Source organism: Dendropsophus ebraccatus, chromosome 14 (assembly GCF_027789765.1).
Source record: "Dendropsophus ebraccatus isolate aDenEbr1 chromosome 14, aDenEbr1.pat, whole genome shotgun sequence".
Lineage (NCBI taxonomy): Eukaryota > Metazoa > Chordata > Amphibia > Anura > Hylidae > Dendropsophus > Dendropsophus ebraccatus.
Window position 1 is genome coordinate 58,896,466 of NC_091467.1, and position 25,200 is coordinate 58,921,665.

At 44.5% G+C, this 25,200-nt stretch overlaps 1 protein-coding gene across 2 annotated transcripts in view; it reads left to right on the top strand.

The window, feature by feature from the left end:
- CDH22 (cadherin 22) overlaps positions 1–25,200 on the top strand; it is a 258,228-nt gene that overhangs the window by 69,854 nt on the left and 163,174 nt on the right. Inside the window, exon 1 of one of the 2 annotated variants that reach the window (XM_069953918.1) lies at positions 5,718–5,802. The exons of the other annotated variant lie outside the window; for it this stretch is intronic. The gene's annotated coding sequence lies outside the window, so the exon portion shown is untranslated. Of the gene's footprint in view, positions 1–5,717; positions 5,803–25,200 lie in introns of those variants that run through there. 2 annotated transcript variants of the gene reach the window in all.

Consider the following 25,200-nt stretch of genomic DNA (forward strand, 5'->3'; position numbering starts at 1 on the left):
AGGGAGAATACATTTTTACATGATACATTACCTTCATAGGACCGACTGGTATGACATCAGACTAATGCCATCGCCTTATTGAAGAGACAGACAAAATGACATTTACATTGCCTTTCCGAGGCCTCAATCTATTGCTGTATTCTGTACACAGACTCAGTCATTAAGAGTAGCAGGAGGTCCCATAAATACAGATCTTGGATCAGCGGGGCATAATGTCACCTCTGCTAACCCGAAATCTGCCCGAAGACTGAGGCACTATGTCTAATACCAGACTGTGTTCATGTTATGAAAGGCCTGATCATATTTTATCATTGCTTGGGATCTCTCTTGCTCTACCACATTGTAGATGCGAGGGAAGATCCCTTATGCTTACCGCTAAAGGGGGATTCCCAGTTATAAGACTCGTCAAATTAAGTATTTCTGCACATGCATTTGTTTAGCAAACTTGTCTCCTTCTCCTGATATGCTGTTCTTTCCCTCCAATTGTTGACAGCTCATTGTCTAGGTAGATTACAGAACACGACTGCTCTAAAAGCAGTGGGCCCTCGGGTGGCAGAGCCTCAGCGGGCCTCTCATCCATCCACTATGCACCCATCATCCACACACTATGCACAATCACTTGAGACACCACTAAGATACACAAACACATTTTTGATACAGACACTGACTGACATTGACGGACTGACTAACACTGACATCATTGACTGTCTGACACTTAAACACTCAGACACTGACACACAGCCCTTACAGCTCAGTCTTCTCCCTCCTCCTCTCTATCGGGCTGCTCTTCACACTGTAAAGTTGAGGACCTTCGGGTCATGTGATCAGGTCCTTCACCCTTTTCTCTCTCTCTTTGTGCAGGTCCTGCTCCTGCGTCTTCTGATGTTCAGCCCCTCACCCTGCACTATAGTGAGCGGGCTGAGCATTAGAGGACCGGGCCCCTCTCCCACTCTGAGCCCCTAGAAGCCGGGCCGGCGTCAGTACAGGGCTTATCCGGGCACACAGCACCTCCAAGGGCCCAGAGAGGGAGAGGCGCCTGGCATTGTAAGGTTCAGCTTGCTCACTGTAGAGCAGGGTGAGTGGGCTGAACATGAGAAGACAGAGGAGAAGGACCTGCATAGAGAAAGAGAGAGAGAGAGAGAGAGGGGGAGTGAGGTGATGGACCTGATCCCATGACCCGCAGGTCCTTAATATTACTGTCTGCAGATCAGCCCGGCCTGAAAAAGAAAAAGACTGAGCTGTAAGTGTGTAAGTGTATATGTGTGTGTGTCAGTCAGTAATGTGTGTGTCAGTTATGTGTGTGTCAGTAAGTGTCCATGTCAGTAATGTGTCTGGGCCCACCTTCTCTAATGATCATGAATAAAAGGGGTTGGCCGGAGGAGGATCAGTGCTCGGAGGGGTGGTAGCCACGCCCCCAGTGTTCATAATGGCTTACCGAGTAAAACTAACAGCAGGAGAACAGCGATGAAGATAAAGGTAAGAGACACACCTTCCTCCTCAGCGTCCCGCACCCACTAGGGAGCTATCAGCAGGTTAGATTTGTCTAACCTGCTTGTAGTTCCCCTTTAAATTTAAAAATCCCTTTAACGTCACACTGCTTCTCAGGACTTGTCAATAACCCAACTGAGGAACCACTATTACCCCAACCATATTCCTCAATGTCTTTCCGCAATAAACATCTACCATGTTCCTGTTCCATCCACCAGACCAACGTGGAAACGCCACACGTCCTGCTGCTTGAGGAACCCAGAGGCCTCTCTGCCACATAAGAGAACAATAGTATTATAAACAGCACATTATTATAAGGGGGTACCAGATGCAGATTTTCCTTTATAGGTTTTCGGTCCTTATAGTGCTCCCATTCCTATAATAAATCAGGATGATTTATTATTATTATTATTATTATTATTATTATTATTATTATTATTAATGCTGTAGGTTTTGCTCAGATAAGATGTAAAACGTGATGTCAGAGCACTGACCTTTGGGAACAAAGAAAAAAAATGGAAATTTCAGATGAATACTTGTTTAGGAATAAAGCATCTTGGGTAAGGATTGCTGCAGTCTATGGGGATTGTCTCTCTGTAACCTTTCACGCGTTCTCTTTTGCAATCACTCCGTTTACAAGCTGGAGGAATGGAGTAATAGGTATACATTAGAATTTTCATGTAAATCATTTCCCATAATACAGGAGCCAGGTTTATCTAAGGTGAAGCCTATGCTTTGAATTAATCGTCTGCCTTAGGCCTCATTCCTACAAACCAGGCGCGTTTTGGGCACTCGTAATAGAAAACCAGAATGCACAATGCTTTGTTCTATGTAAATGTCTGATTTATGGGCCAACCTTTTCCCTAGAAAATATTAATTTAGGGAAAACGCATCCAACTATAGAATACAATGAACCATCCAAAGTGGATTTTGAGATTCAGCCTCCAGCTCCAGGTAGGTATAAAAACATATCTTTATTGGGACATACAGTATATTCTGAAGCTTACATCGGGGAATAAAACGAAGATATTCAGGGAAAACTCCAACGCATTTCGAAGGTTAAACTTCTTCCAGGATCTAGGACCTTTTTTTTATTATCCAGAGCAAAAAGTTGGTACATAGAGCAGCCAGGACTGGATCTATTACTACTTATGTATCTCTATATAAGTTATATTGGCCCCAATTATCCAGTAGCCTCCTCTGTTGGGCTTGCACTTAGTAGGGCTAATGCATTTACAGAAGCCATTGTAATGTGGGGATGATGCTACCAGGGTCACCATTACAATGCTCTTCTTTGAAAAGTATCTGTTCCAGGTAAATTTTTAAAGTACATGAGGAGTATCACTATATCAGCGGATGATATCACTTGTATATGGCTTCTTTCATCAGATTTCTATTTTGCAGGCTCCTTCTTTAATTTTCTAAGCTAGTGGCCTCTATGATAGCTCCCATACACTGCTCATACACAAAGGAAAGGATCCTGCTCTTCTATGTCTTAACATACCATAGAAGTAGCAGGAACATGGAGGACATTTTAGAACACTAATGAAAGGTATAAGCTGTAAATTAAGTGTGGGGGTTAGATACTTACAGTTAGCTCTTGTGTGGTCTCTCTGCAACTTCTGACTTTCTTAACTCTCAGCTTTCTACAGACTTCTTTGGGCAGCATGTAACTGATCCCTCAGTAAATCCTAATTCATATGTTAAACAGAGGATGGAATTGAGCTGTTGAAGGTTTAGCTGTATGGGAGTCTAAGAAGGGAATGCTGAAATACTGTGTCCAGGTCTGGAGACCTCACCTAAAAAAAGATATTGGTAAAATAAAATGGGTCCAAAGACAGGCTATAAAAATGGTGGAGGGTGTCAGGCATAAACCATATCAGGAAAGAGCCGTATAGTCTGGAGGAAAAAAGGGAAAGGGGGAAATGATCAAAACTTTTAAAAGTATTAGAAAATTAAATAAATCTAAGAGTGGAATGTTCTTAATAAAAACCTCAACTCAAGAACAAGAGGTTAGTTGGGTAAATATCAGAAGCAACGTGAGAAAGTATGACTTTACTAAAAGAATAGTGGATGCTTGGAACAGACTTCCAGCAGATGTGGTTAGTAATTCTACAATAACAGAATGTAAAACTGCCTGGGATTTACGTATATCTATCCTAAGATAATAAGAAGGACCAGGTGGCTTTTTCTGCTGACAATCTTCTATGTTTCTTTGAATAAAGAATTTTTCTCTGTTAAGATATATATTATATATCTAGTAGTAGTATTTTTTTTTTTTTTTTACATTTGTTTGTGCTATTGATTTCTGCAAAGTTTGTTGACATGACATTGACCATTTACTATATATCCTAACATGCATCCAACTTCCTTTTTTGTGAGATTAGGACTATGGGTACCAGTCTAGAGTCTAATTTGATTAAAGCGAATGTACCACAAGTTACATCGCTTTGGGCTTTTTACATTAAGGCTACATTCACACATCCGTAGTGCAGCCCGTGATCACAGACCCGCGGCCGCGACCTGCACCAGGAATGTGCATCTGTAGTGCTCCGTGCTTCACGGAGCACTACAATGACGCTCATTAGCGTAGCGATCCGTGCAGCAAAATGCGGTCCGCATTACAGTATGTCCTTTTTTTTGAGGCACGGATCGTGTGAACGGGGCCATTGAATACCATAGGTTCTATGTTCTGTCCGCAAATGCCGACAGAACAACTGAAGTGTGAATATAGCCTAACAGACTGGTGCTGGAGCAGGGATTCCGGTGGTGCGGTCCTTTTTTTTAAACTGATGCACCGGCGGCACCGGTCTATTCCCAAACACCGGCAAGGCATGAAGAACTGGATACACTGGAGGCCGACGGGCCCGTCCTCAGTTCTTCATGCCTGGCCGGTGCTTGGGAATAGACCGGTGCCATAGACGGGAATCAGGGAGCGGTTCAAAAAGAGGACTGCGCCAATAGCCTCCCATTGCCGGGCTCTTCATTTAAAAAGCCCATAGAGATGTATCTAGTGGTACATTCGCTTTAAGTTTTTTCTTTATGCCACTGCTTTAGGGCCCTTTTACACAGAAAGATTATCTGACAGATTATCTGCCAAAGATTTGAAGCCAAAACCAGGAACAGACTATAAACAGAGATCAGGTCATAAAGGAAAGCCTGAGACTTCTCCTCTTTTAAATTCCATTCCTGGCTTTGGCTTCAAATCTTTGGCAGATAATCTGTCAGATAATCTTTCTGTGTAAAAGGGCCCTTAGGCTATGTTCCCACAATGGGAAAATGACGGTTGTCTTTTGGTGCAAAAGATGGCTGGACATGTTCAGAAGGTGGATGGAATGGCAAGTCATTTGCATAAATTTGTATAAGTACATATTAGAAAGACTGTGCAGGATTAGGCTATGTTCACACTATGTAGCGGCCGCAGAAAACCCTGTCAGTGCACACTATGGGCCGCTCACTCCATTGTGTACAATGGAGAAACCCATTTTGTCCTGTGCAAACAATTTAAAAAAAATTGTCACTTTAAAAAATATTTTTAAAAACTTTTGATATATCCTAAAGATGTTGACAGTTTTGATCGAGGTCTGGGTGTTCAGAACCGCATTAATGATTAGATAGAACTGGGAGAAACACTCGGCTAAGCACTTCACTCCCCGAATCACTGTCTTTTCCATCTGACTGCACAAGACACGTCTCCATTGTACGTTTATGGAGACGGAGAGTAAAGTGCTTACTAGAGATGAGCGAAACGGCCGAGGTTCGGGTTCGTATGAACCTGAACTCACGGCTTCTGATTCCCGCTGTCTGCCCGCTCCGTGGAGAGGGTGGATACAGCCTGAGGATCGCCTGAGGATCACCTGGAAAACTGGGATACAGCCTATGGCTATGGCTGTATCCCAGTTTTCCAGGCGGTCCTCAGGCTGTATCCACCCTCTCCATGGAGCGAGCAGACAGCGGGAATCAGAAGCCGTGAGTGAACTTGGCCGGTTCGCTCATCTCTAGTGCTTACCCAAGCACTTCTCCCGGCTATAACAATTGGTGGGGTTGAATTCCCAGACCCTGACCAGTCAAAACTTTTAACATGAAGGGGGAGATTTATCCAACATGGTGTAAAGTGAAACTGGCTCAGTTGCCCCTAGCAACCAATCAGATTCCACCTTTCATACCTCACAGACTCTTTGGAAAATGAAAGGTGGAATCTGATTGGTTGCTAGGGGCAACTGAGCCAGTTTCACTTTACACCATGTTGGATAAATCTCCCCCGAAATCTTTATAAATTTCAGGTTCTGACACTTTCTAGGCATAAATATGGAGGTATTTGTCGAGCACTATAGCTGTTAGTTCAGCAGCACTTACATGCTTATGGATGATATTACACAGACGCTGTATTATGGGTTCTATTTGTGCCATTTTATAGCTAGTATTACGCACATTGATAGGTAACATTATATGTGTAGATGTTATTTTGTAATTACTATTTCTCTATAATATTGTAGAGCGCATTGACTATATGGAAACGCATTCAGCATTGATGCCTTTGAGAGCATGAGACGTAAATATGTCCTTGCCTGGTATTAGTGATAGTACGTTAAAGGTGAATGCAAAGCGTAGCTGGTAGAAGCCAGGGAGTTAATGGCTTTTATAGCGTAAAATACAGCAGTAAAATAGATAAAAAGATAAGAGTTGCATATACATTTCAAACCGTATACTGTCATACAACGTAAAATGGGGGATGTCTAATCAGTAATAGGTAGAGGGCCCTGAGTAGTTGAGGACCCCAATAAGTTAACACGTTTTGATGAGGGGGGGGGGCATCATTGTGATCCACCTCCTATGAGAACATAGGGGGAATATTTAAGTACAGATCAGATCAGGGATATATGTAATTTTACAGCTTGCATCTACAGATTCTAACTTCCTCTATAACAGTACAGGCTGACTGGCCGTTGAGAGGCTGGGATCCTACCAGTGCCGGCCAATAGCAAAAAAAAAACAAAAAAACGGGAGCCCCAAAGCATAAATTGCATTAATAATGCCAGCTCGAAAACAGCACTGTAATACCCCTGGTAAGAAGGGATATAGGTCCTGCAAAGACATCATGGTCACATGACCACAAGTCTAAGGGTCCCGCACCCAGAGAGCAACAAAGAAAGACTATAGAGTAACTGCAGATGAAGTAAGAGAGCTCTCCTGTCTTTTCTTCCTCCTTCCTCCTGTTTGGGATAGAGAAAGAGTCACTGCCAGTGGGGATGGGAGAAAGCATTTAGCAGAGATAGAGGGTTGGATATATTGCTGCTGTCAATCAGGGGAGAGACCAGGTGAGAAGGAGGAGAATGCAGATGCCATTACAGGAAATGTTTAGGGTGTCAATGCTTGTATTGGTGTAGAAGGGGTAGGAAGGAGACAATGCTGCTACCAATGGGGAAGGGATAGAAATAGGAATAGCACTGCTGCCAATGGGGGAGAAGTAGAAACAGGGGCAATACCATTGCCAGTGGGAGAGATGTGGGAACAGGGGCAGTACTGCTGTCAGTGGGGAAAGATTGGGAACAGAGACAGTACTGCTGTCAGTGGGGGGGGGGGGGGTAGTGGGAACCGAGACAGTACTGCTGCCAGTGGGGGAGGAGTGGGAACAGGGACAATACTTCTGCCAGTGAGGGAGGAGTGGGAACAGGGACAGTACTGCTGCCAGTCGGGGAGGAGTGGGAACAGGGACAATACTTCTGCCAGTGAGGGAGGAGTGGGAACAGGGACAGTACTGCTGCCAGTCGGGGAGGAGTGGGAACAGGGACAGTACTGCTGTCAGTGGTGGATGTGTGGGAACAGGGACAGTACTGCTGCCAGTGGTGGAGGAGTGGGAACAGGGACAGTACTGCTGCCAGTGGTGGAGGAGTGGGAACAAGGGCAGTACTGCTGCCAGTGGGGGAGGAGAGGGAAAAGGGACAGTATTGCTGCCAGTGGTGGAGGAGTGGAAACAAGGGCAGTACTGCTGCCAGTGGGGGAGGAGTGGGAACAAGGGCAGTACTGCTGTCAGTGGTGGAGGAGTGGGAACAGGGAAGGTACTGCTGCCAGTGGGGGAGGAGTGGGAACAGGGACTGTACTGCTGCCAGTGGGGGAAGATTAGGAACAGGGGCAGTACTGCTGCCAGTGGGGGAGGAGTGGGAACAGGGACAGTACTGCTGCCAGTGGGGGAGGAATGGGAACAAGGGCAGTACTGCTGCCAGTGGGGGAGGACTAGCAAAAGGGAAAGCACTGCTGCCACTGGGGGAGGAGTTGGAGCAGGCACAGAACTGCTGCTAGAGCAGGAGTGGGAACAAGGGCAGTACTGCTCCCAGTGTGAGAAGATTAGGAACAGGGGCAGTACTGCTTTAAGTGGGGTATGAGTGGAAACAGGTGGAGTACTGCTGCCAGTGGGGGAGAAGTGGGAACAGGCACAGTACTGCTGCCAGGTGGGGAAAATTGGGAACAGGGGCAGTACTGCTGCAAGTGGGGTAGGAGTGGGAACAAGGGCAGTACTGCTGCCAGTGGGGGAGGAGTAGCAACAGGTAAAGCACTGCTGACAGTTGGGGAGGAGTGGAAACAGGGACAGTACTGCTGCCAGTGGGGGAGGAGTTGGAGCAGGCACAAAACTGCTGCCAGAAGGTGGGAAGTGGGAACAAGGGCTGTACTGCTGCCAGTGGGGGAAGATTGGGAACAGGGGCAGTACTGCTGTCAGTGTGTGTGTGTGGGGGGGGGGGGGAGTGGGAACAGAGACAGTACTGCTGCCAGTGGGGGAGGAGTGGGAACAGGGACAATACTTCTGCCAGTGGGGGAGGAGTGGGAACAGGGACAGTACTGCTGCCAGTCGGGAGGAGTGGGAACAGGAACAATACTTCTGCCAGTAGGGGAGGAGTAGGGACAGGGGCAGTACTGCTGCCAGTGGGGGAGGAGTGGGAATAAGGGCAGTATTGCTGCCAGTGGGGTAGGAGTAGCAACAGGGAAAGCACTGCTGCCAGTTGGGGAGGAGTGGGAACAGGGACAGTACTGCTGCCAGTGGGGGAGGAGTTGGAGCAGGCACAGAACTGCTGCCAGAGGAGGAGGAGTGGGGACAAGGGAAGTACAGCTCCCAGTGGGGAAGGATTAGGAACAGGGGCAGTACTGCTGCCAGTGAGGGAGGAGTGGGACCAGGGACAGTACTGCTGCCAGTGGGGGAGGAGTTGGAGCAGGCACAGAACTGCCACCATAGGAGTAGGAGTGGGAACAAGAGCAGTACAGCTCCCAGTGGGGAAGGATTAGGAACAGGGGCAGTACTGCTTCAAGTGGGGTATGAGTGGAAACAGGTGCAAAACTGCTGCCAGTGGGGGAGGAGTAGGAACAGGCACAGTACTGCTGCCAGTGGGGGAAAATTGGGAACAGGGGCAGTACTGCTGCAAGTGGGGTAGAAGTGGGAACAGGCGCAGTACTGCTGCCAGTGGGGGAGGAGTGGAAACAGGGGCAGTACTGCTGCCAGTGGGGGAGGAGTGGGAACAAGGGCAGTATTGCTGCCAGTGGGAGAGGAGTCGCAACAGGGAAAGCACTGCTGACAGTGGGGGAGGAGTGGGAACAGGCACAGTACTGCTGCCAGTGGGGAAAGATTGGGAACAGGGGCAGTACTGTTTCAAGTGGGGTATGAGTGGACAGAGATTTTGGGCTATAGAGATTTTTGTGATATATTTATTTAGTGCTGCTGGGAAGGTATTTGTGCTGTCCTGTAGCATTGTTTAATGCTGCTTGAGAACGTATGATGTTGTTTAGCACAGTAGTGTTTGCTTGGAATTGCTGGAGAGGTATGCTGTCCTGCACTGTGACATTTGGTGCCGCCAGGGAATATTAGGTGCGTTGCATGTTGATATTTGGTTAGCACTGATGGGAGTAATATGGGTTGTGTGAAGCCCCAGCATCATCATGGACAATTGGTGAGGGCCAGATAGAAAACATTTTAGCAGCCCTTGTCTATAGCATCACAGCCTGCTGAAGGGCATGCATATACTGTGGATACAGCTGAGTTATGTATCCTATTGTATAAAACGCAGATATTGAATATAAATAATTCAGCGTAGTGATTCACAGCCTATGACACAAATCAACATTTAGGAATTTTTTTAGTAAAATGTTTCTAGGACCGTTACTATGGCAAGCTCTCTTCCTGATGTCATAGTTACATGCTGGGCTTGTGCATGCATTTTTAAATTATGATTTCACCACTAAATTCAGTAGGAAAAATGATGCTACTAGAGAATGCTGCAATCTCCGAAAGTCACAGCATGTTCGAAAACTAATTCAGAAGCACAGTGGTAAAAAAATGAAATGTGTGAATGGGAATTTCCTAAATCCTATTTACTAAGACTGCACATTTAGTCACAGCGGTAAAATACCACAAGAGACAGACACAACCTCAATGACGCCTGAGATATTCTATTACTCGAAATTAGACGACGGAACATATTCTTCTTTCGAATCTGTTTTTAGCCTTTGATTAAAAAAATAAAATAAATAGTATGCAAAATGAAATAAAATACAATCACAAAAATAGAAATATATACAGTGGTACCTTGGTTCAAGAGTAACTTGGATTGAGAGCGTTTTGCAAGAAGAGCTCACAGGTTTTCAAAATTGTAATATGGTTTAAGAGCATTGCTTTGGTTTAAGAGCTCCCTGTACTGGGTGGGAGGGGGAGTGGGGGAGGAGCATGGTCTTCATAGCGGGGTCTTTAGCACTGTACTCTGACCCAGGAAGTCTCCGTCACCTTCCAAATCATAGCAGATCAACTACAGGCTAGGGCTTACATCAGGGGACAGGACTGTGGAGGTAATTTCTTCATAGCTGTAACCTCTCTCTCTCCCCAGACAGAGAGTGCTGCATGTATGTGCCCACATATACCTTGCTTATTTCTTCATTCTCCCTGCAGTCTCTGTCAGCCGTTGTGTTTCCCATCCTCTCCATTCCTGCTATAATGTGCCTGCACTCACACTCAGCTATACTCACTGCTGCTATAATGTGGCTGCACTTACACTAATCCATTCACACTGCTGTATAGAGAAGTTTCTGTCACTGTCCTCCTGCACAGCTCTGTGATTCTCATTTCTTGATTGGTCCATGCTGAGCACACCCCCTTCCCCATTGCTGTCATGTGACCAGACAGACCTCTTACAGCAGCCCTGCTTCTCTATTCTAGCCAGTTGTACTACGCTACTGCATTATGGGGATCTGCAGTTCCATTCTGTATCTACAAACTGCTGCTGTTTTTCAGGTTTATGCAGTTACTATACATTATACTCCACATGCTGATTGCTATACTGTACAGTAACTTATGTGACATATTCATCTGGTTCAAAATGTTTGTTCCATTAGTTTTACATGTTATTCAGAATAAAAAAAAATCATTATTTTTGGGGTGTGGAAGCAATTGCCTGCAATTAATGATTTCTTATGGGAAAATTTGCTTTGGTTTAAGAGTGGATTTGGATTACAAGCAAGTAATCCACGACACCACTGTACTCAACAACTTTTAGTGAAGATCCTCTTACCGGATCTGTCTATTGTCAGGTGAAGGTCCGAGCTGAACATCATTAGTAAACGTGTTGCACGCTCCCAGTAGTATATAGCCCCCCTGTTGCTCCCCCACTAGTACATAGACCCCTGTGCGCTCCCCCAGTAGTATATAGACCCCTGTGCACTCCCCCAGTAGTATATAGACCCCTGTGCACTCCCCCAGTAGTATATAGACCCCCTTTGCTTTTCCCTAGTAGTATATAGCCCCCTGTGTGCGCTCCCAGTATAATATAGCCCCCCTGTGTGCTCCCCCAGTAGTATATAGCCCCTGTGCCTTCTGCCAGTAGTACATAGCCCCCCTGTGCATTCCCCCAGTAGATTATAGACCCCTATGCGCTCCCCCAGTAGTATATAGACCACAGTGCGCTCTCAATGTAGTATATAGCCCCCCTGTGCACTCCCCAATAGTATATAGCCCCGTGTGCGCTCCCCCATTAGTATATAGACCCGCTCTTTGCGCTCACTAGTAGTACATAGCCCCCCGCTTTGTGCTTCCCCAATAGTATATAGACCCCCGCTTTGTGCTTCCCAGTAGTATATAGCCCCCCGTGCGCTGAGCGGGTCTTCAGGGTGCTCCAAATGTTCCTTTAACGCCTCCTGACGAGCTCCTGCAGTTAAATGTTAAAGGTTATGACTACACTTGACGGGTTTGTGGTGAGTCGGCGGGGGGAAGGGGGGGGCAATCAAAAGTTTGCTATAGGGCCCAGCCATTTCTAATTATGCCCCTGTATCTTACCTTAATGTAAAACATTCTTTGGGCTGTGAGGGTGTACGGAGCTTGTTATTGGCACTTGCCGCTACTTTTTCTCGGTTCCTATGGCAGCATCTTGGCTACTTTGTCAGATGTTAAATTCTGAACATTGTTTTCCAGTAATGCATGTAATTGGTAATGGCAATCTACCCATTAGCTTGTCACTCCTATGGGGAGTACATGATGATGATGGAGTATGCTGCTCGAAAGCCTCATACGGTATCTTACATACTATAAGAAATACCTTAGCAATTGGCAGACTTATTAAGTCTTTTACAACACGTCTTGGACATTTCGGCCGTAACCACTTGGAACCACTCCTTGAAGGAGTACTGCATTAAGGGAAGCTGTCATCACTTTCATAGTGCCAGAACCACAGGGCTGTCCCTGACAGCTTCTCCTCATCTTAGTAGCATTCTGTCATGAATGCAACTTTGGCGCAGTCCTCGGTGCGTAAGGTGCGACCGAGACTGCGATTTTGGCCATAATCTTCTGTGTTTTGTTTGCCTTGTTTTTGCCCTGTCTGTACTGTGTCTTATTCCTTCTGGTCTGCTAATTGTTTTCCCTGCCCCACCCGTGTCTGTGCTGCTAGTTTCTTCTGGTCTTGTAACAGTTAACCTGCCTTTGCCTCAGTGATTGACAGCTGGTCTCTCCTATCACTTTCTGGACATGGTTTCTGGTCTCCTATTTAAGATTTCAGCTTCTGCCTGTGCCTTGCCGGTTATTGACTTAGTCTCTGCCTGCTTGTGGTTCTGTTTCTGTGCTTCTCCTGAATTCTGCTTAGTATCTTTTGACCATTCTTGTTTGCTGCCTGCCCCTGACCATACTGCCTGTATATTGACTTTGCCTTCGGATTGTGATTTTGTACTTTTGCTGCCCGTTTGTTGTGACCCGGACTGTTGACCATTCGTTATTGTGTTTTGTCTGTCTGTCTTGTCTTTGTGTCCCACCTAGCCAGCGCAGGGACTGCCGCCCAGTTGCTCGCCGCCATTTTAGGGCGGATTGTGGCAAATAGGTAGAGGACAGTGGGCGGGGCTGAGCTTAGGGCTCACTGTTTGTCTTGTCCTGCTGTCCGGTTCCTGACACATTCATTGATAGATTTCTCTATACCCCAACAGAGGGAGATCTATAAGTCAATGCTTTGGGGCAGGCAGAAGTCACCAGGTCTGCCCAGATGACTTCTGCTTCAGGCAGCACGAAAGTAAAGAGAGGTCGCCTATAAATTCAGTTTCAATGAGTATTAAAGGAGTATGCCAATGAATACTCAGTTTGAAGGGACATTCCATATATTTTTTCTGTCTAACCGGTTAAAGCGAATCAGGTACATTTGCTTTAAGTTTTGCACATGAATAGAACGGAGCTGGGAAGCCGGTGCCGTGGTCCTTTTTTTGAATTGCGGCCCGATTCCCGTGCATGGCGCTGGTCTTTTACAGAGCACCGACTCAGGCCGGTCTGACTCCAGTGCTTCAGCCTGGGCCGGTGCTCACTAATAGACCAACGGCATACACGGGAACAGGGCCACGGTTCAAAACCGGCTTCCCGCTTCAGCGCGGTCCTATTCATGTGCAACACTTAAAGCAAATGTACCTAATGGTACATTTGCTTTAAGTTAAATGGAAAAAAATCTGTACTTACCCTCCTCATTCCCCCTTATTCCCTCTCTGTGTCAGTCCCAGGTTTGGTTGAAGAGGTGTATCTATGCCATCAACCAACAATGGCCATCAGCTGTTTAAAGTCCTCTTTACTGCTTCCATGAATTTAGGATAATGGGGGCTGAGGATCACTCTTCTAGTGGTCAGCATAGGCCCCAGCAATCAGACATTTGTCACCCATCCTGGTGATAAGTGATCCATGGTGAAATAACCCCTCAATGTGAAGATCATTTTAAACATACAGTAGGCCCGCTAAGGCCATTCTTACATGAGCGTAATTGTCCAATTCTTTATCCGTATTTCCCGTAAGTCCCGGGCGACTGTGGGTCTAATGGTTTCCAATCCTTTTGGCTTCTTCCTGGTTCCCGATGATGTGTTAACCGCACAGGAACTGCCACACTCAGGCAACCCCCAAATATAAGTCCAAAAAATTGATCCTCAGACCAACCCTTTAAGGGTTTAGGCACAGCAGAGCCAATATATTCTGCTGTTTCCTTTTCTGTAATGTTGTCATTGCAGTCTTTTATTACTTTTGAATGTAATTTGCTATGGCTTTATCCTTTTGCTTATGCTTTTATGTACCATGAGTCCTGTATACAGGTAATCTCAGGTTGGTCCTTTGTCCATTTCTATAAACATATCACAAGTAACCAAGCAGAAAGGGAACAATACAATCTGGAAGTGGATCAGGTCACGTAAATAAAGGCTCTTCTGTGCCGAGATAACATAGACGAGCGCCGCCGCTTTTAGACCCCTCTTTTATTATGACTCCGGCTCAGATCTGTAACGTTACGTAATATTAGCTGTTCTGTTGGTTCTAGAAAAAACAGGTGTATTGCCCTTGTATTTTAGTGTTAGACTCTAATTAACTTTGTTAAAATAATAGAATAGTTGAATAGAATAGGGTTGAGTTTTTGATGGTTATTTTACTCTACTTTGATTATGTGGTTTATGCCTTTTTAGAAACATAAAAATTGGATATCCTTAGACTTTTTTCCTCGCTTTAACTGTTCCAAGGACTGAATATTAAAGTTCCAAATTTAGATATTAACATCTTTTTCAAGGATATAAGGTAGCACCAGAACATTTGAGGTGGTATATTGTTCTCGCCCGATACATTTTTCATTTGTATTCATTCGAGTCATGTCTTACCTTTGTTTTATTAGGCTTATACTGTCAGCCTCTTCTTTTAGATGAACATTTCTAAACCATCCAAAATGACATTTAAGGCCAACGTTCATGCAACTGCATCAGAGATGACGACACCGTCGATGGTTCTCCACTGTCAATTGCAGTCTGCAGGCTTCTGCTCTAGCTGTTCAGACCTAGGTCTACCGGAAAAACCCCAAGAGGGGATTTAAGAGGAATGCATTTTATTTTATTACTTATTGATTAGGAAGAAGCGATAGACAACTTGCTTTCAGGTTTGACAACTTGCTCAGTTGCTTCTGGAAAGTATCACGAAAATAGTGAAATATTATTAAAATAATAAAAGAGATGTCAATCAATAATAATAATCGAGAAAAAAAAACGGTGAAATATGAAATATTGCTTTGTGGCCTCATCCAGCCTCTAAGTTATACACAGTCATACTATGCTGCCTATAGACCTTTATAGGGCCGTACTGTACCTGCGTCTGCTTCCACATAGAAATATACTAAAGTTTTTTTTCCCCATCAGTTGTGCACGGCTTTATTAGACGCTTTAGTACAGCTTTTTTCCATTAGAAGCATTGCTTCCAGGAGAGAATATGTCTATAAAACTGCTGTAGGGAACACCATAGAGTGCTACACAATGCCTATGGCTGCCTAGTATGGAGTCACATGAAATCAGTGTGCCTCCATACAGCTTCTGTATACACATCTATGGGGTTTCTATAAGGCTCTATAAGGAGGCCATCAGGGACATGGCTTTAAGTTTTTTACATGAATGGATTGATGCCAGAGCGGGGATGCCAATGCCGCTGTCCTTTTTTTGAACCGCTGCCCGGTTCCCGGACACGGTGCCGGTCTATTATCGGCCCGGTATGAAGCATTGGGGGTAGATTCGCCGGCCCCAGTGTAATGATCTCCCCTCCCCTCTGTGACAAGATTGGCGGTTCAAAAAAAGGACCGTGGCCCTGGCATCCATTTTTAAAGCGATGTACTTAATAGTATATTTGCTTTAACATTGAGCTTATCCTAAGAATCCCATAGCTGGGATCTCAAGCATTCCGCTACTTACTTTGAGGAAACTTGGCATACCTAGGAAGGAGTGCAGAAATAACCCTTTTTTAGTAACCATTCTGACCAAGAGATGAGAAAAACGGGTCCAGTTTGGAGACAACCCCTCTATGTATGTACCACTAGGTATGTCGCTTTGAGTTTTTTACATGAACAGACCGGCGCCGGTGCACCAGTCTATTCCCGAGCATCGGTCCAGCATAAAACACTAGGGGTGGGCCCACCGCCCCCAAGTGTGATAAAACCCCCTCCCCTCTATGATGCAGCTCCATTAGAATCAATAGAGCCATGTCACAGGGGGGTGGAGAGATCGTCACCAATGGATGACCAAAAATTTTGATTACCCGACAAATGGCGGCTGATCGCTAGGTCTGTTACATTGGCCAATAAACCTACTTGGACCATAATTGCCCCACGCTAAAGGGCCATAAAATAGCGGGAACTGTGTGCTGCCCCGATCTTAGGGTATGTTCACAATGAGCAAATGTGGCGGAATTCCGCAGCGGAACTCTCCTGCCAGCCTCAGTGTGACACTGCTTCTCTATGGGAGGGCCCTCTGCTCTCCACGCGAAGAATTAACGTGTGAATTCTTGAGCAGAGAGTGACGCACGCTGAGGTGCACAGAAGCAATATCACACTGAGATAGGAGGGATTCCACAGCGGAGAGTTCCGTCGCTCAGTGTGAACATACCCTTAGGTGTCATGAAATACTTAGCAGGCTCGTTCTTATTTTTGGCTGGATTGACTGGTCTCTTTGCGGATAGTGATCGGCGGATATTGCTTCCAGAGCCTGTCTCTTTTAAACATAATTTTTTCTCTGAAACACCATGGCATCTGGGAGTAAAGCATAGCTCTTAATAATGAGCTGCCGGTATCCTATGCTGCCCGTGATTAGGGCAGCATGTATCTGCTGACACCATCCTTTTAACTTGCCTGCCCTATAATGATAATGATACAACTCTGCGGTCATTCTTTTCTTAGATGGAAGGGACTCTTACTCGGGGCCAATTCTATGCCTCTACGCGTCCAGATTCCCACAAAGTCTTATTTGTTCTTCTTTACCAGCACCTATTCTGTGGCTTCTTCCATAGAGATTACCTAATAGTTCCTGAAGAATACAAGCCTAACAAGTCAATTACAGATAATGGAAAGCCACGAACTGCAGCTTATAGATAGGCTACTGTTCACACCTAATGAGCTATAGATACATAGACTGAATGGCCAACCTAACTTCTATGGGAATTTCAATGGTCTGTTTCCAAGTAAACTACTTTACCGCACACATTTAAAGTCTTTTAATAGAGAGCCCATTGGTCTGGAAATGCTGGCCCAGCATTTGTTCAAAGTAACTTAGAACACTTAAAAGTCTTGTAAGAGAGGCGGTGAGTGGGCACGTGAAATGCTTAAGAAGGAGCTCGTAGAAGAAGGAGGATGTTTATCTATCAATGGAAGGAGGAAAATATGATGTATGGGATTACGAGGTCAAGCTTGTATATCTCTGAAATATGCAACTTGGAAGGAGGCTGTAAAATCGCTACTGTAAGAATTCATCTAGTGCTGCTAGTTCTATTTAGACCCTGTTCACACCAAGTTTTTGCATTCTGTTGAAAGGTATTCAGTTTTTGTTGTTGTTGTTTTAAAGTGTATAAAATTGCTGGAAGTCCCTCAGACTTCATTAAAATTCTGTATACCACTCCCTAAAGCTGCTCCGAGGAGAGATGAGGGGAGTACAGAGCATGTAGGTGGACCCCTACGATACAAACTTCCGATATTTCACTACCACATCACGGAAGTTTGTTAAAATGATGGGTGCACTTTTAAGAAAGAATCTCTTTTGTTTTGGTGCATCCTAATTAATGGTAAATTTGCCCCCCCCCCCCAAAAAAAAAAAAAAAAAAAACTGGATAGGGCCAAGAGAGTGCAAATACTTGATTTGAACGTAGCCTTAAAGGGGCTATCTAGAAAGTAGAGAAGGTCCTACCATTTCTGCTCTTTAGCGCTCTTCTTCCTCCCTCTGACCATTTATGCTAATAACTTCCGCAGCCCAAGAGCTTGTTGCGGGCAATGATCAACAGCTGCCCAATGTGACAATGACAGCTACTGGACATTAAAAGCGATCCCCTACCCTTATAATTGTGGGGAGTAACCAGAAGATCTCAAAAATGGGGACCCGAGCCTCCCATCAGAATGGAGTGGTAGTCATCCATGCACCCCACCACCACTCCATTCTCTATAGGAGCTGTCGGAGATAACCAAGTACTGCATTCAGCTATCTCCAGTAAATGACTAGTGGTAGTCACTCCCCGTTGCGATGATAGATTCAGGTCCCTGTTCTCAATATTGTAGGGGTCCCAAACAGTCCAAATCCTGAGGATAGGGGGTAAGTTCTAATGGTGCAACAACCCCTTCAATGTCTCTGAATTGACACTGAAAGTCCTTATCTTATGCATTAAGGTTGTGGATCTGATAGTAGATCCACCATGCCATGGACTTGAGGTCATGAAGTCTTTTCAGCGCACCCTTGGAAATACAATTTGGTTACTGATTTATGTTCACTAGGGCTTACAGACGCAAAAATAGATCGCAGCTTCCCGGACCACCAGAATTAATGTTTTCACTCCATGCGAGGGATTTAAAAGGATCTTTTCTTCACCTCGTAAAGCTTCAATTTTTGTCAAGATAAAGAAATACATGAATAAAGGCTAAATCGGCTGCAAGGACACTACTTAGAGGAGCTTAGATCTTCCTGGACTTTAAGAATTAGCATTTTTATTGAATATAATGGTATTGAAGGGGAAATCTATGCCATTAGGAGGTGAAATGTCTGTGGGTCACGATTTAACTTACATTTAGATATTGTAACCGCCTAGATTCCCAATGTCTTCCTCCTAGGGGTCATTAACACAGATGTGGCCTATATGTAAATTGTGACCGTACCGAAAACTCCTGAATACAGAATCAAAGGCACAATCGTTTTTTGCATCCATATTTAAAATACACAACTTGCCCTATTTTCTTTCTTCTGAAGTCTACGGTGACTAAATAAACACTATGCACATCTCTTTTTTATCTGTTTAAATGCCCAGATTTGTCAGTATTGGCCATTTGCTTTAGTTACCAGTTTATATAGTTCAATGATAATAGGACACATGAAGGTCATAATGGCGATCGACCAAGTGACCACTTGGCCAGGATGTAATCCTCTGGTCCTGTGTATGTAGTAATGTATGACCCTCTGCTGATGAGTTTTCTTGATGAAACAACTCCATCAAACACTGACAACCTAATACTGACAACTGAGATGAAAACTCAGGAGAGACCTTAAAGCTGATGTACCAGCAGGTACATAACTTTACATCAATAGACCGGCACCAGTGCGAGGATGCCGGTGCCACAGTCCTTATTTTGAACCCAGGCCCTGTTCCTGTACATGGCGCCAGTCTATTCCTGCTCACCGGCCCGGCCTGAAGCACTGGTGGCAAGCCCGTCCCCAATGTGACGAAACCCCTCCCCCTGTGAAGCAGCTCCGTTGATTCTAATGGAGCCACGTCCCAGAAGGACCGCAAATTCAGCATCCCCGCTCCGGTCTATTGATGTAAAAGTCTTAAAGCGATGTACCTGCTGGTACATTCACTTTAAAGGTATTTTTGCCTCTCTAATAAATGAACATACACCTATAAATCAAGTTGTTTTACCAGCTTTATGTGGTCTTTTATGCTTTCCATTTGCTTCTGAGGCAAATCGCTGTCTTTATTGTCCAACTTCCAATCTATTGCATATGCTGTAATAGGCTTTTGCTCCTGCTGTACACTGTAGCATGGAATTCAATCAACTCTATCTCCTACCAATATGTTAGAAGGTATACTGGGTAAGGTTGTGAAGAACTTGTTACAGGAAGGAGGTAAAATTGGCTGAATTCCGAACTAGATGATACAGCAAACACCAAAAGGCCTTTACAGGATGTGGGGCAACGGAGCATAAAGACTGCATCAAAGTTAAAAGGAAAGCACAAAAGACCGCAGAAAGCTATTGCAATATGCGTAAAGTTATAGTGGGTAAGGTTATGAGAAAGTTGTAACAGGAAGGAGGTAAAATTGGGTAAATTCCAAGCTAGAGTATACAGCAAACACTGAAAGGCCATTATAGGATGTGTGGCAATGGAGCAAACAATTTGCAACAAAGGTAGAAGACCACAGAAAACTATTACAATGATTTTATTTTCCAGAGTATGCTAATTTTTTAGACAGTCAAAAATAAGTTTCTTCATTGGAAAACCCTTTCAGTGGTGTACGACTAATGGAGTTACATAAATCGTTGCATCTATTGTTCGTACTGCTGTATTTTTTGGTCTCCGGTGTAATCATGTGATCAGAGTGCAGGTTTTATGCATCCGTCATTAGTCTTCTTGGCACCAGTTAAAGTGAGTTGGTGGAAGTTGGCATCAGTCGCTGCTTGTAATTCTGTTGTTACATGTAGTTATAAAGGATAATACACAGCAAATAGATAACCTTCAGCTTACAGCACATTAAAGGGGTTATCCAATAGAGGCAAAAAAAGGGAAAAAAAATGCTGAGAATGGAGTTATTAGGGCTTTCCTGGCCGCCTTATGTGTGCTTACTAGTCCAATAATCAGACCTTTTTGTTTGACGCAATGCTTCAAATGACAGACATGAAACAAACTATACAGTTTAGGAGGTAGTGTAGAGCTGAAAAAGGGGCATATTTGCTAAAAATCAGGTACAATAGTGTATTAAAGGGGTAGTGCGGCGTTTCAAAATTATTCACTAAATAACACACATTACAAAGTTATACAACTTTGTAATGTATGTTATGTTAGTGAATGGCCCCCTTCCCCATGTCCCCCCACCACCACCCACGCCAGACCTGGAAGTGTGATGCACTATACTCACCTGATTCGTGTCGACCCCCGTCCGCCATCTTGGGTCAATGATGTCATCTTCGGGAGGCCGGCCGAACCACTCCAGCTGTCCCTCATGCCGGCCAATCGCGACTGAGCAGCTAATGGGGGGGGCGGCATGAGGGACGGCTTGAGCGGTTCGGCTCAAGCCGAACAAGAAACAATAAAAAAATGCTTACCTCTCCGTGCTCCCCCATTGTCCTCCTTCGGCATCTCTAGGTCTCCGCTGAATGCTCCCATGTCCACTTCCGAGACAGACACGTCTCGGCGGTGATAGCTTGCTTAGCCAATTACTGACAGACAGGGCCGGCTCCAGATTTTTGCGGCCCTCGGGCGACAGAGCCTCAGCGGGCCCCTCATCCATCCACTATGCACTCATCATCCACACACTATGCACAATCACTTGAGACATCACTAACATACACAAACACACATTACTGACACTGACTGACTGACATGCAGCATTTGCAGCCCAGTCTTCTCCCTCTTCCTGTAAGGTTGAGGACCTTCGCGTCATATGATTAGGTCCTTCACCCTTTTCTCTTTCTGTGCAGGTCCTGCTCTGTCTCTTGTATCTTCTGATGTTCAGCCCCTCCCCATGCACTACAGTGAGAGGGCTAAACACTAGAACACCGGCCCATCTCCCTCTCTGGGTCCCTAGAGGTGCTGTGGGCCCTGGAACTTGCCCAGTTAAGCCCTGTGCTGACGCGGGCCCTGCTGATGGAGACCAAGTGGAGACAGGAGCAGGGGTGCTGTATGAGGACACGGGGGAGCATTATTTTTTACATACCTGCAACGATCCACATATTGTCCCAAGCTGGATAACCTTTAAAGGGAACCTGTCACCAATACAATGCTATCTAATATATCACCGTCATCTTATAGAGCAGGAGGAACTGAGCAGATTGAGATAGATAGATAGATAGATAGATAGATATGGGAAAAGACTCAGTATACCTTGTTATAACAAGTTAATTGAAATCCCTGCTCATTCTGTGATAAGGAGTCCAGTGGGCGTGTCACTCAATGGACTTGACTCTTTAGCGTGGAAACATCAGGGAATTCAATCAATAAATTACAAGATATACTGAATCTTTTCCCATGAAGATATATCTCAATCCGCTCAGCTCCTTCTGTTCTATAACATGATGCCTATAGCTTAGGCAGCATTTTCATGGTAACAGGTTCCCTTTAAGAAAGTACATTGATCTTTGTGGAAAAAAAAATTCCACCATTGAATGACTCCTTTAAGGGTGCGTTCACACCTACCGGATCTGCAGCAGATCTCATGCTGGGGATTAGCAGCGAGATCCGCAGCGGATCCAGTCCTATTCATTTCTATAGAGCACATACTCGCAGCGTGATTGACATCCCTCTTTGAGTATGTGCTTTAACCTCCTGTTGCCCGCAGCCCCGCCGCCGAGATCATACATTACCAGCTCTGGGGACTTGGCTGCATGTCAGGCTCCCGGCTCTGGTCCCGCTCAGCCAATCAGTGGTGCTGATTGGCTGAGCGGGACCGATGGGAGCCTGACATGCAGCCGCGTCGCTAGAGCAGGTAATATATGATCTCGGCAGTGGGGCTGCGGGCAGCAGGGCTACGGGCAACAGGGGGTTAAAGCACATACTCAAAGCGGGATGTCAATCACGCTGCGAGTATGTGCTCTATAGAAATGAATGGGACTGGATCCGCTGCGGATGCGGTAGGTGTGAAGGCACCCTAAAGGGGTATTCTGAAGAATTAGTTTTTTTCTATTTAACTGATCTCAGGGTGTAGCTTAATAGAAAAAAAAACATTATAAACCTACACCCCACCACCACCACCACCACCATGTTTGTTTCTGTCCCCCCACGAAGCTGCAGCTCCTCGTGTCACCTTCCTGCTCAGCCAATCAATGGTTCCATGTAAACAGTCGTTCACCGATTTTTTCCTATGTGCGATCGCAAAATTTTTTTTCCGTACGATATATCGTACCGTCTAAACGCTGATCGTTATGAAAAAAAAATCGTTACACCGACATCATTAATCGTACGATCGGGCCAATTATCGTTTCGTGTAAACGCAGCATTACAGATCTTACTCCGTAAGTGAAACCTCTGTTTAGAAATAATCAGGTTCAAATCATCATTTCAGTCTTCTTTCTGTTGAGGAATTAGCTCTTGCTTTTTTAGCAATTGTGGCTCTGGATAGTTACTCACAAGATGAGTCTCCCTGGAATACTGCCTTTCCTTAGGGGGAATCAGCAGGGAGACAGAAAAAAAACCTGAGGCAATGCTTCATGGGAAAAATATGCAAATAGTTCTCCTCCAAAAGGAAGAAAATGGCAGTAAATGGCACTTTGGAGTTTGTTTTCCTTCCTTTGAAGAAGAGCTATTTGCATACTTTAAGGACGAGAAATAATAATGATGTCACTTTAAATTTCTTTGACAATCTTACTAAATTAATCCCTTTGAATTTCTGGCTGTTTCAAGGTTCATGAGTATTAACCTCTTCCCGACCTATAAATCTTATTAGCCTCCAGGGAATCACCCCTTGCCGAACGGCTGATAAATAATACCGTAACTATAATGATGAGCGATGATGCTCCCTCGCATGGACTAAGCTATCCCAGTGACAGTCCGGTATAATACATGACATATGCGTTAGGCAGGGTGCTTGTAAATCCATAACGATATCATGACGTCATTGAGTTCATTGTGCCGATGCCAAGACTCAATGGAGACAATGATTTAGGCTGCGTTCACACTACGTATATTTCAGTAAGTATATGTATATTTCAGTCAGTATTGCAACCAAAACCAGGAGTGGATTAAAAACACAGAAAGGATCTGTTCACACAATGTTGTAATTGAGTGGATGGCCGCCATTTAATGGCAAATATTTGCTGTTATTTTAAAACAACGGCTGTTATATTGAAATAATGGCCGTTATTTACTGTTATATGGCGGCCATCCACTCAATTTCAACATTGTGTGAACAGATCCTTTCTGTGTTTTTAATCCACTCCTGGTTTTGGTTGCAATACTGACTGAAATATACTGACTGAAATATACGTAGTGTGAACGCAGCTTAAGCAGCACATGCAATGTGTAAAAAAAATATATATATATATATATATTTATTTATTTTTATTTTTTTAATCACTTCCAGAATACTCCAGTCATTTGGGGCTGAAGTGGTCAAATTAGTTCTCCGCTTGCTCCTGTGTACGAGATTCTCTTTTTATGTGTACTCACCTATATGAAATACATTTCGGTAGTAAAAAAAGCTGTTCCATTGAAATTTCCACTCGTAAAAACCAGTTCTTCCACAGGGAGAAAGAAGCTCTGTCGCTGCATGCTAATACCTTATAAATATACCCATCTTTCCTAAGTTTTAATGTAGCTTGTCTCATAAAAGAAAAAATTTGTTTCTTCGGATCTAACTGCACAGTGTGAAGTTGTTTTCCCAGCCTAGATTTAGCTAGAAATATGATACCGATGAAGGAAGGTTTGAAATATCTTACAGGCAGGTGTCCGATTAGCATGTGTATACCATAGACGGTCCTAAACGATGAGCTGATCACATGGTGTGCTGGGGTCCCCACTGATCTATGTGGGAACTTGGGAGGAAGAGCCTCCGCAGGAGAAATCAGGCATTACACTCTATTAACCCCTTAAGGTCAAAGCCAATTTTCGTTTTTGCACATTTGCTTTTTCCACTTTATGTTTAAAAGGCCATAGCGCTTGCATTTTTTCACCTAGAGACCCACATGAGCCCTTATTTTTTGCGAAATCAATTGTACTTTGCAATGACAGGCATTTTTTTTCCATAACATATGCTGCGAAACCGGAAAAAAATCATTTGCGCTGTCAAATTGAAAAAAAAAGGAATTTGTTTTGATTTCGGGGAGTTTTGCATTTACGCCGTTCGCCCTATGGTAAAACTGACTTGTAATGCACGTTCCTCAAGTCGTTATGATTACAACGATATGTAACATGTATAACTTTTATTGTATCTGATGGCCTGTAAAAAATTCAAACCATTGTTAACAAATATATGTTCCTTAAAATCGCTCCATTCCCAGGCTTATAGCGCTTTTATCCTTTGGTCTATGGGGCTGTGTGAGGTGTCATTTTTTGCGCCATGACATGTACTTTCTATCGGTACCTTGATTGCGCATATGTGACTTTTTGATCACTTTTTATTAATTTTTTTGTGGATTTGATGCGACCAAAAATACACAATTTTGCACTTTGGAATTTTTTGGTGCTTACGCCGTTTACCGTGCAAGATCAGGAATGTGATTAATTAATAGTTCGGGCGAATACGGACGCGGCGATACTAAATATGTTTATTTATTTGTTTATTTATTTATATTTATAAAATTGGAAAAGGGGGGTGATTTGGACTTTTAATAGGGGAGGGGATTTTTTATTAATAAAAAAACATTTTTACTTTTATTTTTACTTTAACTAGAAGTCCCCCTGGGGGGCTTGTATATACATAGCACTGACCTCTCATAGAGATCAATGCCGTGTACAGTGGCGTAGCGACCACGGTCGCAGGGGTCGGCGCCGCGACCGGGCCGCTACCAAGGGGGGGCCCGCGAGGCCCCC